Source organism: Pseudorca crassidens, chromosome 5, assembly GCF_039906515.1.
Source record: "Pseudorca crassidens isolate mPseCra1 chromosome 5, mPseCra1.hap1, whole genome shotgun sequence".
Lineage (NCBI taxonomy): Eukaryota > Metazoa > Chordata > Mammalia > Artiodactyla > Delphinidae > Pseudorca > Pseudorca crassidens.
The window spans coordinates 122,444,210-122,460,560 of record NC_090300.1 but is presented as its reverse complement, the minus strand read 5'-3'; the positions used below and the strand labels follow the sequence as shown (position 1 = coordinate 122,460,560).

The 16,351-nt window shown below is 34.6% G+C and overlaps 1 long non-coding RNA gene across 5 annotated transcripts in view; it reads right to left on the bottom strand.

The window, feature by feature from the left end:
- The window catches only part of LOC137225334 (uncharacterized), a 602,240-nt gene that overhangs the window by 129,803 nt on the left and 456,086 nt on the right, over positions 1–16,351 (bottom strand). The gene's annotated exons all lie outside the window — the stretch shown is intronic.

Here is a 16,351-nt window from a genome sequence, read left to right as displayed (position 1 = left end):
TAACTCACAGTCTAGCATCCACCCTCTCCCAGACCTGCGGGACTGCAGTATTTGCATGACGCTGTCACTCTAGCCTTTGCAGGTCAGATGATAGAAGGAAAAAAAAAAAAAAAAAAAAAGGAAAGAAAGAAAAGGAGTGAAAAGGAAAAGCCCCCAAAGCCTTCATTTCTTCCAGGGTCTCCTTATTTTTCCACCTTTCTACTTCCTCTGTGGCTATGTCTCAGTTGTTTGACATCTTTCCGGAAGAAGCTGTCTTGTGCTTCAGTGAGCCAGTAGTCAGTTAGTCCTCCCCTCCCCTCAAACTTGGATACACACCCCTTTCCCCCCCGATCAATAACACAGATATCCAAATACAGTTGTGGAAACAGGCTCCGACACAGTCTCACCCTGGGTTCACTACCTCAAGAAGCAGGCAGCCAGGCACACACGTGATAGAAAAATAATGCCAGCAATTCTTTAGCAGTCCTAGACTTTATTCTATGCCTTCATTCCCCCCCATCCTCCCCCTTCCCAGCTGATGAAAGAGCAAAAAGAGCCTTTGCACTTCTATATGAAGCCCCCAAGCAGCCCAAGAGACAGATGAGTTAGGTGGATCTGTATAGATCAATCATTTCTATTGAATAACGAAAAAACCCCTGATTTTAATAAAAATAATTGCTTAATATTTGTATTAGCTGTGCTCTCATTTCACAGGAATTACAAGACCTGCCAGGATCTGAATCATCGATATGACTTAAACTGTGTTGAAATTCTAACTTGCTGGAATGAAATCAACCAACAGGATGTTAGTATATTTTTTACTTTTTCGATTTAATAACTCTTAAAAATAATAATAAATAGCCATGTTGGCGAATATGTGAAAGTCTTTGAGACTAAGAAATGTTTGCAGGCTATAAATATTATAATTAAATATATGTTTACGTAAAATATGGATTTGTGTACATATGTGAAAACAATCTACTATGTGCATTGTTACAAAAGGAAGTACAATTTTGGCTGAACACAGTCGTGTTTGTACTACAGTGTTTCATAACATAAAAAGCAGTATATAGGTATTTATCCAGTTCCTTTGTTCTTCAACTGTTCCCTTTAATGATAGAATGTGGTAAACTGCCTACCTTTCCATTCTACACGAGCGATATTTCTGAATTACTTGCCAGACAGAGCTAGCCATCAGTGACTCTGCAGCATACAAGAAATACATACAAAGGAAAGTACGACAATTCTCAAGCCAACTCTATTGCTGTCTGGGGCTGGAGAAATTTCGGTTTACCGACACAGACAGATCCCAGCATGCACTGCGGCACTGCAGGACCAACTAAGGTAGCAGTTTGGCAACAGAACTGTGGCAACAAACGTGAAGGAAAATCATTTGCAGAGGTTCCAGAGAAAACATCACACAACCCATAGAGAGAAAGAAGCATCTGCAGTAGGCTACGTATCTCTATCATCAGCTCCTACAGGCTCCTGATTTGAAAGAGAAAGGAAAGAAAAGGAAAAACTCAAGTGCAAAACAAAAAACCACAAATAAATAAAGAAGTGGGCATCCGGAGGAAGCATGGTATTAAGTACACACTCTCACTGGAGAGAGAAAGGGAGGAAGGAAAAGAATACGAGGTGGAGGAAGAAAAGAAAACGAAGAAAATAGGAAGAGGGAGGGGAAAGGTGGAGAAGGGGAAGAAAGGGACTGAGAGGAAAGAGCAGAGAATCACTGAGCCCTGAAGCAACAAATGAAATATGAAATTAGATTTCAGAAACCAAAGATTCCAGAATAATGTTCAAGCTTAGAGTTTAATGAAAAACTGTAACAGAAATTAATGCATGCACGGCATAGCTTAAAATACTTATTGTTGGTAACAGTGAGAAGCCTGCCGCCTTCATCCTTCCTGTTCTACGTGTGTGTATTAAACTGGTCATCTCTTAAAATCTCTTTGCTCAGATCCATCTTTTTTTCCTCTCTCTCTCCAGCATCATCAGTGTCCTTTATGCTATTTTTTTTTTTTCTAGACAGTTGCCCACAATACTCTGGATAAATTAATGTTATGACCTCGCTATGGCTATCAGACATAAAATGTCGACTGTTTTAATAATTGAACATGTGCTTACAGCAAACTGCCTACTGATATCTTAGCTCTGTGGACTGCCTGCATAAGCATCTCACTCCCAGCTCTGTGAATCAGAAACAACAGATGCAAATACAACTTTCTTTTTCCTATTCCACACTATCTCTGTTTATTACATACAGAGACAGACACACGCATAACTTTATAGAAGGCATAAAAACATTACCCAAGCGAGTTAGAAAATCACGAATAAAGGATTGAAGAAAAATAATAATTATAAATGTCCAGGCATTTAAAATATTTATATCCAGACAGGGGTGAGCCAGTTTCAAGTGCCCAGGCTTCTGTCAAGACCATCATTGGGCCACTGGAAATCCAGACTTGATTAAATCAATATTTATTTGAAAGAAGATGTAATCAATCAGTTCAACTATGTCTGTCATAGACATGGGTTTAAGGTCTCTTCTTATTCTAAACTTCCATTCATCAATACTAAAACATCCCTAAATGAGACTCTGACTATGGCTAAACTTTTTACAAAGTAAATTTTTCAGTCTGTTTTATACTTAATTTGAGCAAGCAATGCAAGTATGGTCTTCCTAGATCAATTATTTTTATGGATTATTCGAGTTTTGTTCCGTTAACTTAAAAAATAACTAAGATAGGGACTTCCCTGGTGGTCCAGTGGGTAAGACTCTGTGCTCCCAATGCAGAGGGCCCAGGTTTGATCCCTGGTTGGGGAACTAGATCCCACATGCATGCCGCAACTAAGAAGTCCAAGTGACACAACTGAAGATCCCGCACGCCACAACAAAAAAATAATCCCACTTGCCACAACTAAGATCCGGTGCAGCCTAAATAAATAAATAAATAAATATTAAAAAAAAAACTAAGATAGATCTGGATGTTTATCAAATGATGTATTAAGTTAAAGGAAGCAATGACTGCTCTGAAATACTTTAATACAACCTGCCTTCTACCTTATTACTAAGGCAAGCGATCTTTTCTCAGAGAGGTCATTTGAACTCATTGTTATTATGGGAATTGTGTTTAAGAACATTGATGAGGTTTAAGATAAGGAAGATGGAGGACAAAAATGATCTACAGCTCTAACTTTGACTCAAAATTCATGGATGTGCAGAATATATTGTTTTTTTATTACTTGCATATTTTCTTTGCTTTATTTAACCTACACTTTCCAATAAGGTGTGACCAGCCACATGTAGTTATGAAAATTAAAATTAAATAAGGTAAAAATTCAGTTCCTCTGTTGCCCTAGCCATATTTCAAACGTATAACAGCACATGTAGCTGGTGGTTACCATTTTGGACAACACAGCTATAAAACATTTCCAACCTTGCAGAAAGCTTTATGGGACAGTGCTAACTTAAACTGTCCTTGTGAAAGTTTATAGCATAACTGGTCACTGTATCACAATACTTTTATTCCAGTCTATTTTAAGAGGATGAAATTTATATTGATTTATTTGAAGATCTAAAATATGAGAATTCCATTTGACTAAAGAGCATCTAATACTTTTATTTACTAATAGTTTTGAAATATGTAAGATTACTTAAGGGGAAGCGTTGTACAGAAATGAACTTTAAGGTAGTTGATAACAAAACCATCAGAAGACACAAAAACATACTCAAACTAAAGTCTCTGAATAAATCTGTCAGATGCTTATTTGTCTAACCTTTCCAGAAATGAGAGTCATGCTCTTTTTGGTGTCAAACAACCCATATTACAAATTTCTATTTTCAAAAAAGAAGGGCTGTAATAGTAGTGTGAGTAGCAAAAATACAGAGAAAAAGCAATTTTTAAAAATCCTATTCATATAAGCAAAAAATTGCAGTTAAGAGCAACAAGTATGGTTATACCGTTTTCTTCCTTTTTTTAAAAGAGAAAAGAATAATTAAAGGGCAGGGGAGACAAGAATCAGATGCCAGTGAATTAGGATGACCTGGTTGGGAATTTTCTATTAAAGAAAAACAGGTGTGTGTGTGTGTGTGTGTGTGTGTGTGTGTGTGTGTGTGTAGACATTGTTAAGATAATTTTGAGTTATCAATCAGATTCTGGAACTAATTATCTTAAGCAAAATGAAAATAAAGTAAAACATAAGTGTATATGTTATTACTTTAAAAATTTCATGGTGAGTGATGCAGCTGGTTTTCAACAAGAAAAAACCTGACATCTTTTCTTCTAGTATTTTAGTATTTGGACTAGGGGATGATTCAGTGTTTAACTCAGACACTTTTGGATTGTAAGGCAAAACGCTTATTCGTCAACCTAAAATTACTTTTTTCTTACTCTTTTGATATATAAGTGCAGAGCATCACAACTAACATGGAAAAATAATCACACAGATTTCTCTTCCTTTCAAGAATGACCCTTTAGACCCTGCCATGTGAAATCTAATGTTCATTCTTCTATTTAGAAAATGTATGATTGTAACACTCTATACCAATCTCTCTCTCCCCCCCTCCCCCCATTTTCCTCTCCCCTTCTCCTCCCCACTGCTTTCCCCAAGTGTGTAACCCACTTGCCAGTCCAGTCTGTTATCAATATCCACAAGGGGGCCACATTCAAAGCCACACCAGAGAGATGACAGAAGGAGAGCAAGTCTGAGATAGGGGTAATTAGAGCAAGAATACGAACTTGAGGGAGGTCTTGAGGGGGAAGTGACAATGACAGTGGCTGTTGTACAGCCACACACATGAACAAATAGTCTTGAAGATGCTGGTGGAGTGTTTCTCTTTCAGGAGAAAGGTAGGGTATAATAATGAGGGGCAATTTGGAGACCATGGAAAAAAATTATGCCATATCAAATCATCTTGCAATCCAGAAGAGTATTTTTCAATAGTTAGCAGGCTTATACGTTCTAACAATAAAGGAATGTTTCTGCTCTGTTAATGTGCTTCCTAACAGATGAGAGAGTGAAAAATTAATCTTCACTTGTTAAGATGGGACATTAGGTGGAAATGATCAAGTGACTTCAGAATTACTGTCATATTTAGAGCTTGAATACTATGGCAAAGGAGCCATAATAACTTATGTTTTAGCTAACAAACTACGGAAGAGTACAGGTATCCCTCAGTATCTGTGGTTTCAGAACCCCCGGGGATACCAAAATCCTTATATAAGGAACTGTCAAGCCCCTTATATAAAATGGTGTAGTATTTACATATAACCGACACGCATCTTCCCATATGCTTTAAGTCATATTTAGATTACTTATAATACCTAATACAATGTAAATGCTATGTAAATAGTTGCCACCATGCAGCAAATTCAAGTTTTGCTTTTTGGAAACATTTGGAATTTTGGGAGGGGGGGTGGAATATTTTTGATCTGCGGTTGGTTGAATTTGTGGATTTAGGACCCACGGATTTGGAGGGCCAACTGTACTATTTTCCTTATGTTCTATATACAACAGTTTCAAAAGAAGTTGGAAGGGAAGTAACCTAGGAGTCAGGTAATTGGTTCGAGTGCCAATTTGGTAAATAATAAAATTTATGGTCTTGGATGAGTCATTTCACTCTTGGAACCTTAGTTCTCTTATCTTTAAAATTAGGAGAGATAACTCGGTTCATCACCAAGACCTAATTCAGCTCTAAAATTTTGTGCAGTGAAAGGGAGTAAAACTGGAAACACGTGTTGGTCATTACTACCTACTATTTAGATGTTTTTATGCATAATTGCATCATTTAATAGTTATAGTACTGTCCAGTAGCATTTATATCCAGAAAGACTAATGATAAATCCTCTTCATATGTCCCTGTGATATCTCACCTAATAATTAAATCTCAAAAAATGTAACCTTTCATCTTAGCTGCAGAATATGGCAATATTAAAATGTTATATTAGATCTTCTATGTGGATTACCCTATTTACATTTACATTTTCATTGATTTGAAACAATATATAAAATATTTTTATTTTAGATGTAGGGAGGTAGTAATTTTCTAAGTCTTAGAAAAATATATATACACTGTTATGGTACATGCACTAAGGAGATGAACTCACAGTCTCCTTGGACAACTTATTGATAAAAATTAGCCTACACGGATTTAAACAAATCTAGGATTAATTGATTGAATAGACATATTTTAGCTTTAAAAAGGCATTTAAAATTCAGGCTAAAATATGTCAGTTCATAAAACTACTTAGGTGGGTTCTAGAAGCCTGAGGAAAAAAAAGATATCAGAAAATCAGGTGAATCATAGGTTTAAAAATCTCTATCATCTATCAAAAACTTTAAAAACACCTTTTTTGATTTTTTAAAGAATACTCATTTTGAATGCTGCCTAACTTAGGTGAGGTAAAGTTATTAATGGATAATTATTATTCTGATTGCTCATAATCACTTTTATTCTAGATTTTGAGTTTTCTTCAATATGAAAAAATATGCTAATTTTGTAAGCTTTTTAACATAAGGAAAAGATAATATTTTATCCATTGATTATGATAGGTAGGAATGGAACACAAATGATAGGGTAAGTTATCTTAAATAAAATATTCTCTCTTTATAGATATTTTTATTTCATTTCCTGATTTTTTCTGTTCATTTTGAAACAATATCACACAATCATACATATTTTTTTTCAAGATTTAATTTTCACTTTGCTGTCTCCATGCTAAGTGATGGAGATTGTTTCCTGATTAACACACTTTTAGATGTATAAGTACTATGAGACAAGTTTTAACTTTTCAAAATATATTCTTTCATGAAGAATGCCACTACAGCATACTCTTGAACCTTATTATATAGGTTTTCAATGTATGTTGAAGAAGCTACCATTACATGGGAGCAGGGGAAAATACTTAAAGCAATATAAACATCATTTAAATATTTCTGAACTGTGAAGGTTCAGGTGTATCCTGCATTCTCATGCTTTGTTCCATCCTTTCCAAGCAATTGCATTGACTTGTTAAGGGTTAGAGGGTATACTTCCATTGATCAGAAAAATAGCCTGACACAGCAAAAGTGTCTGCTAATTCAAGACAGATCAATCCCACCTTTGTTTCCTTTTGGTTACATTACGGTTATTCATTCTGCATCACTTAAATTCCATAATACATATCTCAGTCTAACAAAGGAAATGGTTAAAGAATAATCTTGGTAAAAAATGATATGTTCCTGGGTATTCCCCACACTGAATTGCTATTGAACTTGGTGGACATTATAACACCTGATCAAGTGCTTGGCCTCATTTTCAAGTTCACTCGAGAATTCTGTCCCTTTTAAGGATTTTATAAAAACCTTAGGAAGAAAACCTACCTTGGAAAACAATTTTTTAAAAAAAAACTTCATACAATCTTATATTAGTATGTTAATTCTCTTGGGAGGGTAACAATCTCCAAGAGGTAGTAGCATTTTGACTTTTACTAACCTGAAAAGTTACATGCTGTTCAATACGGTTCCTACTCTTATCTGTAATCTTTACTTAGATAACAACAAAAATAGTCACAAATTCAAACCCCTCATAGCCTAAGTGGCCCACAGACATGTCAATTTTTTGCAGTAATGCTTGATTATATTTCTTTATTTACTACTTTAATTTTCTCTTACGTGCCATGAGACATAACCCATTAAAGAAAAGGGTTAAATTAGAATTTATGTTTGGATACTTTGCTATTATAAAGCTTTGAATTTAAGAGAAATGTATTTTAATTCGTATGCCTGACAAAGACATGTTTTAAAGCACACACTAAAAGGAAACAGCTTTTCAATTACCAAATGCAGTGCTCAGTAGGACAGAAAACTTACTGCTTCTCTTAAATGCTAGACCTTTAAAACATTTGCTGGATGACAGCATTATAAAAAAAAAAAGTTTCCTTAGCAAAGAATTAAAGCTGAATATGCAACATTTCTTAGGAGCATTGAATAAGTCTATTTGTCCAGCTTACTTTGCAAAGACTGCGTAGAAAACAGCACCATAAACACTTTCAGTCCCCACACAAGGGCTAAACAAAGAGTCCTCTTTCTAGCCATCTAATCGGGTAATTTATTTTTTCAACCATCACATAAATTGAAACACAGCTGTAACCAATGACTTGCAGATCCAGTTCCCAGCCAGCTGGAATCAGTTCTGCTGAAACAGCAAGATTTTTACATTGTTCACTTCTGTACATCTGGAGAAATCATTGAAGTTCAAAGGTGACCAGAAAAGCTCTTTAAATAAATTCAACCGACGGTGAAGATTTGTCTAAGGATCTACAAACTCAACATTCACTTTTACAAAATGTTCATTTCATGAAATTATAGCTTATAAAGGCTGTTTGCATCCTCATCAGTATAGACTTTATGAGTTACTAATTGAATTAAGAACTTAAATACCTGTTTCTTTCAAACAACTTGCTTCCAAACTTTTTCCTAGGAGTTGTAGCTACTAAAAGATGGTCACATTAAAACACTATGTTACATGCAGAGACATAGGCCATAAGAAACTGTAACAAAACCAGATACCAGAAATGTACCTACTCATATCTCAAATTTAATCATGTTTAACTAATATAATCCTCTATTTAGATAAAATGAAGGAGAAATACTACTCTAAAGAAAGCAGAGCTGGAATACTTCCATCAAGCTAGGTAGGCAAGTCCCCAAGGAACCAGCGTCCTGGGAGAAACAAATGTGGATTAGGAATGTTCCACATGCAGTACTGCAGGGAGGTGATTCTGGCACTGGAAGAAGAGAAATCCAAGAGCAGCAGCCACTTAGCTCTACCCTGGAAGCATATAACTGCACATAGGGTAAAAGTTAAGATTCCCTGAAAAACAAAATCTGATGCAGCCAATCCTTGTGGTAAAGAGCCTTCCATAAAAGTTTGATAAATTTAAAGCAAATAAAAACCCAGAAGAGTAACTGTATCCTTGACATTTAAATTATGCACAATATATTGATTCAAATGCATCATTTTCTTCACTAAAGCCGTAAAAAAGATATTCTTGGGAAAATGAATATGTCTGGCAAGCTTCTCAATCCAGTTTTTGTTGTGTTTAAAAAGCATAAACATGGGACTTCCCTGGTGGTGCAGTGGTTAAGAATTTGCCTGCCAATGCAGGAGACACGGGTTCGTGCCCTGGTCCAGGAGGATCCCACGTGCCGTGGAGCAACTAAGCCCGTGTGCCACAACTACTGAGCCTGCGCTCTAGAGCCCGTGAGCCACAACTACTGAGCCCACAAGCCACAACTACTGAGCCTGCATGCCACAACTACTGAAGCCTGTGTGTCTAGAGTCCATGCTCCGCAACAAGAGAAGCCACCGCAATGAGAAGCCCGCGCACTGCAACAAAGAGTAGCCCCTGCTCGCCACAACTAGAGAAAGCCTGCTTGCAGCAATGAAGTCCCAACGTAGCCAAAAACAAAACAAAACAAAAAAAACATAAATCACAAATATACTTTATTTTCTTTTCTTAGTTAATATACTGGTGAACATGTTATTTTCATTATTTAGCCATCTTATTCAAATGTGTGGCTATTTCAATTACACTGGATCAATAATCAGTAACTTCTTTATGAGTTGTACCTCTAACTAAAAAGAGTGGAAAAAAAATAGTAATAAGGTATACTTTCCCTACTGAATGACAGATGGTGCTCACATAGTAAGTAGCAATTTCCCACTAGATAGTGAATTCACATAAAGGTGTTTTAAGTTCATTCACATGGTAAACATGTGACTGATTTTTATGTATCATTCACTGTATACACAGGCTATGGAAAAATATTCGAAAGGGTTGGAAATGTGATTTGATAAATAATGAAATACTCAGTGTCCTGAGGATTACCTTTAAGAATTTCAGGGCAATAGAAAATTGCACCCAACCAAAAGGCTCTTGTCTATCGCTGGTTATTAACTGGCTGTGGGATCTAGAGGAAACACATACTCTCTTCAGGTCCCCTGTAGAATCAGGATCTAATGTCCTTTCCAGATCAAATGTCCACAATTTTGTAGATAATTTCAAAAATCCTAATATATCAATATGTTTACCCTATTGCTCCTGAAATGTAAAATCCCCAATTTTCTTTTTTAGTTTCATCACTTTGGGGGTGAACACCACTAAAAATCAATCTATCCTTTTTCAAATATGAACCAACCGATCCAGAAATCTACTAGATAATGTTTTTGGTAAGCACAGGGAAAGTTAACTTGATAGGAAAAACTCTTGAATGGACACAGCTTAATTTTATGAATATGCCATTTAAAATTAAGCAGCCAGTTAAATTTCTCATTGTTTTAAAATAGAACTAAAATTAGGCAACTCCCACACTGTTCTCTACTGCAATATTAAAGTATGCTTCATAAGGAAATCTACATGACTAAAGTTTTCAGTGCTATTTATAAACATTTTTGTTACTTGAATTCACATGTATTCCAGAATCCTGTGACCCTGTGATGCCTATATATTTATTCACATGTGTAATACTTTTAAGACATCTGTAACATATAATATATTTACATATATACACATATTTTATATAAATGAACATTTATTATGTTTGTGAAAAAAAATATCCAGGAATCTTCATAATCTACCATAGAAAATCACCTGTACCAATAGCATGACAAACTGTTCCACAAATACTTTTTCATAACAAACAAACAAAATAGACTTCCCATGACAATTTCAGCAGGTGGGTTCTTATTAAAAATATTTTATCTTAGGTGTTCTCTAACTGGTAATATCTTAGAATATGCTCAGCTAACAACTAAATTTAATAAATAATGAATTATTCAATGCCGTGAGGATTATCTTTAAGAATTACAAGGTAATAGAAAGCAATTAATTCCTTACTAAAACTTTGTATTATCTAAGTTTGATTTAACTTTTTACTCATTTTCTTTTCTCACAATTTCTCTGGCCTTTTAGTTATAAAATAAATTCTTAATATGTGATCCATGCAACACAGGCTATGAAAACTTTATAGAAAAATGCCCTATCTGTGTCACTCTGAGCTACTGAACTCTACAAATGTGTGCCAGTCTTAATTCATCCTCAAGAACTAAGAATGGATTTCTCATCCAGTTTTGAGCTGGTAGACTGAGGGAAATGGTCTCAGAAAGGCAAATATTTCATGTCTATTTGTGATTTTTGCTCTTACTATGCTAAAGGATTATTTCACTGTTAATATTACCTTGACTCTTTTTAAGTACTAGCAAGACATGGTATTTCATCAATATTCCAAATCCTTTGTTAGGCATATTACATATAAATTTGTGTGGTGATAATAGTTTTAATTTTGGGGGGTTAGGTGTTGCATCACAACATAAATTTTAAAAGTAGGTACTCAAATATAATTACCATTAAACTAGCTTAAGGATTATATTTGTTATTTAATAAAGGCTTTTAAATCCTAATAATTAATTTTTAATATCAAAGCAGCATTTACTTGTACTAGCTGTTTGCTTACATGTATATGTTGTTTATAGTGGTGGTATACAAGTATCATTCAGTCTCCATGGGGAAATAGTAGAATATTACAAAGTTAAAAGTGGTTTGGAACTAGGCAAGGTAGAAAGTAATAAAAATACATATTCAGGATGGAGTGAGAAGTCCTGTTTTGTTGCATAAAGATGAACATGAGGAGAATGCAGGGGCAGAGGGTGAGGCTGGGGTGAAACAGAGAAAGGGTTCATAAGACAAGATTCTTAACACATATTCTAGATTCTTCCTAAATCAAATAATACTTACAAGTTAGGATTGCACATGAACTAGTTTGTCTCTTCTATTTGAAGAAAAATAAGTAATGCTTAAATGATTCCTTCTCTATTTCTGATAAAAGAGAACTGGATCTTCTACTGATTTGAAAAACACTGATGGATTTATCTTTAAAGTTTAAGTTCACTACTGCATATGATCAAGAATAAAGATTTTTGAAAGTCTACTCTGACCTTGATAGTTTTAAATTTTGATGGGTTTTCTTTGTCAAACTATGGCAGGTCCAGTCACTTCTTTAACCAGGGTTGGGTCATTCAATATGAAACACTGAGAGAAAGTAATAGGATATTTAAAAGTCATAAGATTATAATCAGGCATTTTGATTCTTTGATTGGATTATCAGATATACTGACTCCTTGTCAGAAAGTGAGTATCGTGAACCATTTTAGAATGTTTTATCCAAGGGTTTAGCCAAATTCTCTAGGTCAGGAAGGAATAGGCTATTAATTTGGGTATAAATTCTTTGGAAAAGAAAAAACCTACATGTGTATATAATGTATACGTATACACATATATATTTTATATATGTATCCGATTTTGCAATTTAATTGATCTTTTCAGTCACTCAGAGAGCAATGTTCTGTAAAAATGGTTCCTAGATTTGTAAAGATATGAAGAAATCAAAAATCTACAAGGGTAGCTTTTATCTTTTGAGATTTAATGGATATTACTTATCAATGGGTGAAGTTATAGACCAGATAGCTAAAAAAAATTATTTTAATTAGACTGAAATTAAGAACTCTTTCAAGATGAGCTGACATTCATGTCAAGGCTTTTGGCTTTTTCTTTCTCCCAATTTCACCACCCTTGTAGTAAATCAGTTTTAAAGACCTAAAATTTCTTTATTTCCAAAGAAACAATTATAAAGCATGTTTGAAATCTCAAGTCTATTTTCTTTGCAGAGGATTTACAAGTCTCCCAAATATACCATGTTAATGAATGCATTTATCTTTCCATACTTCTAAGTAGTAAAAAATTCCCACAATACTACAGGCACTGTTGTAAGCAAGCCAGGGATAGAGTTTGTGGATTACATAGAGGCTATGACCATGAATTAGCCTAGACAGAAAGAGTATGATACCCATGTAACTTGTACCAATAATTCTTATATCTGTGTAATTAATTAAAATTAGAGTGGAAAAAAAGTGATTTGGGGTCAGGTATTCCAATACTTTTTGCCTTTACAGGACCAATCTCATATAAATGAAAATTTGATATGTAAAAGTTAGAAAAATCACATTCAAATGGGTACTTCAAATGGCACTTACCCATCAAGAAGGGTTACACAAGGTTATTTCTAGAGCTTCAGTCGGTCTTGAATTTGACATATAGTTTGTGACCTTCCACTGTGTACAAGAGACTAAGTTGCTAAAAAAATTAATAACATGTGGGGAAAAATGGTCTCTGTCCTAAAACAGCCTAGTATGTAGTGGAAGTGTCAGACACAAACAAAATTATAATGCAGGGAAAATGGGAAGCATGCTGTTTTAAAGAAACTGTGTAAGAACATAGGGGAGAGAGACTACCAACAACTCCACTTGAGTTGAGCCTTGAAGGATGAGAAGAATTGTTAGAGAAGGCAACGTCAGAGAGAAAAGACATCGGGTCTGAGGGCAGAGAAAGAGGTAAGGCTTAAAGGGGGGCAATTCATACAACATTTGGGAAACGACCAGGTGAGAGAGGTACAACTGGCTTATGCAAGGAATGTTATTAGGAAAAATGGCCAAGCAGTTGAATTGGAGCACAGTTACAGAGGGTCTTTAATATTATATTGAAAATAAGTTAGTCAAAAATGAACAATTAAAATCTTTTTGAGTAGGGTTGTTTTTTTGATTAGTATAATGACCCACCAACAGTAATACAAATAATTACCATTTATTCAACACCTAATTCCTATCTAGTCTGGTGCTGGTATAGATCATGCCATTTTATTTTATCATCACAATGACTCCATGAGGTAAATGATATCCTTATTTGCAATTTGTTGACAGGGAATCTGAGGTTCAAAGAAAGTAAAGTAATGTACCCAATATCAAACCACTAGTAAATGGCTAGAAGTTGATCCTGGCTTATCTAATTCTGAAGTTCATCTCTTTCTTAAGTGTATTGTCACAGCACCAACTCAAAATTAAACTGCCCTCTCTGAGAGTAGACTTTTGAATTTGGATCTCACTACCCAACAAAATAGGTAGTCTCCATCAGGTAAGGAAGAACTTCTAGGCACAGAGATTCTAGAAGTCCCTCTGTATTCTGAGAATTTTGGAAGTGGCAGAAGGATTCAAACATAGGTCTGTTCAATCCCAAAGCTCATGCTCTTCCCTTAATCGCATGTTACTATTTGTCTAATTAATAATTTAAGTAGCTGTATAAAATTTCATTCCGGGAAAGTACCATAGTGTGTTTAACTGTTTCCCAATTGCTGAGAATCTCTGGGGTTCTAATTTGGGGATGTTACAAATAGTGTTGAAATCAATACTTTTCTCCATGTGTCTTGTTCCCTATTGAATTTCTTCCTTTGTGTAACATTGCAGAAGTGGGAAAGTTACGATTTCAAACAGCTGAGTAACTTGGGCATAACTGAATAATTGGTGGCCTAGAGATTTTTTTCCATTTTTGTTTGAATTTTACAACATATCAAACATACAACCGTAATATCTAATTTGATTTCTTGAAAGCCTTTGCTTGTAAGTTTCATTCATTTTTTCCATTGGTTCATTACCCAACTATTTTGTTGTTCATCTATTTCTGATCTGACTACACATCAGTTAGCTAAAAAAATCAGCTAAATTTAAGACTTTTCTTTATCTAGTAGACTTTGTGAATAGCCACTGAATACTTTAATGTTCAAAGGACATATCAACAAAATATTCTATTTTCTCTCATGAGGTATTTTCAAGTTACACGATAAAAGAGTATTTAGCAATACACCATTATGTGTATTCCAAGGAATAAAGTCAGTTTGTAGAACATCAAAGTTTGTACCAAATCTCCCATGAGGATTTTATCTAAACAAGAAATCTATCAATTTGGAGACTTTTATTTGTGTTTCTATTTCATTCACATTTCTAACATTTTTAACCTTCTGAAAATAAGCACTTAAATCACAGAAAAGCTAACTGTATCATAGGACAAGTGTTTTTGAGAGGTCTAAATTAATTTTGAAAGCACATACCACTCCTAATTTGAAAATTTAATATATGAAAGAAACGCAGATGAAAAAATACACTGAAACTTAGAAAATGAGTTCTAATTTTCTCTGCTATGTTCATTGTGCAACTACCGACAGGCTATTTAACACTTCAAGGTTTTGGTTGCCCAATTTGAAAAAGCATCAAGCTACCACATTGGATTGGAATGTTAATTTCACAACTAAGCCCACTTTAAACAAAAAGTGCCATATCAATGCAAAATAACATGTTCATGTAACAGTTTGATTTGAGGTTATTTTACCTGCTACTTTAAAATCAAATTTTGTTAAATGAAACAAAAAAAGATGTTCCCAATTCATTTCTATGTTTAAACTTGGCTTGATGCACCTGGAACATGGTGTCAAAGTTGCTGGGTTTTAAAGATGTGAAGCAGAGCAAAGAGTAAAGGGAAAAGTCTAAACATTTCCCTTTAATTGAGGTACATAAGATTTAGTAGGGTAAAAAGAAATAGTAACAACTAGTGGACTTTTCAGGGTCTGAGGGCACTGTTATTCTAAGAGGAAGAATCAGATAAATAAAAATTCCAAATTGTAATAATGCTATCTCAATTCACAAGTCCCTTCCTAAAGTTTGATTTACAAAAGCAATTAAAAATATGAAAGGCACTTCAGACTCCTTTGAATAGATGACCTTATAATAATTTTGAAAATAACAACTTGCACATAGACCCTAAAAACACATCTACTTCTTATGAGGAGGAAAAGGAAGTGAGTGAACAAGTCAGGGAAATGTAATATACAGAGATTCTTTTCCTGGTTTCTTCCATGAACCCTGATCTTTCTGTCTGAAGAGCGGTAGTAGTGAGGGACTTTCTCAGTAGGGTAGGAGAGGATCCATTGGGTGGATTCTCAAATAATCCCAGCTAGTTTTAAAGGAAGCTGACTTGTGACTGCAATAATTTATCCCAACTTCAGATAGCCAACTTTTTATAACTGTAAAGTGAGTAGTAGTACATGCCCATATACCCTGGATAATTTTTAAAGTGTCTTCTCCCTTTTATTCATTATTTAGAAAAAAAATCAATAGTGTGGGGAAATAGAAGGTAAATTTCTACTCTGAGTACTCTTCATTTCCTGTTCAGATAGACTTGAGGGTATTTGGAAAAAATTTTATCAATATTCCAGACAACACTCCTACATAGATTTCTGTTAACTAAAAGAAAATTTCAAATATATATATACATACATATATACATATACATATATATATATGTGTGTGTGTGTGTGTGTGTGTGTGTGTCATACTGTTTAGAAGTGGAAGTGTTTCACTAAGGGTTATTTCTTAAAGAGAAGAAAAACACCTTGGGTATTGCATGAATTAGAAGCATACATTACAAAAACAAAGGAACAGCAGCAA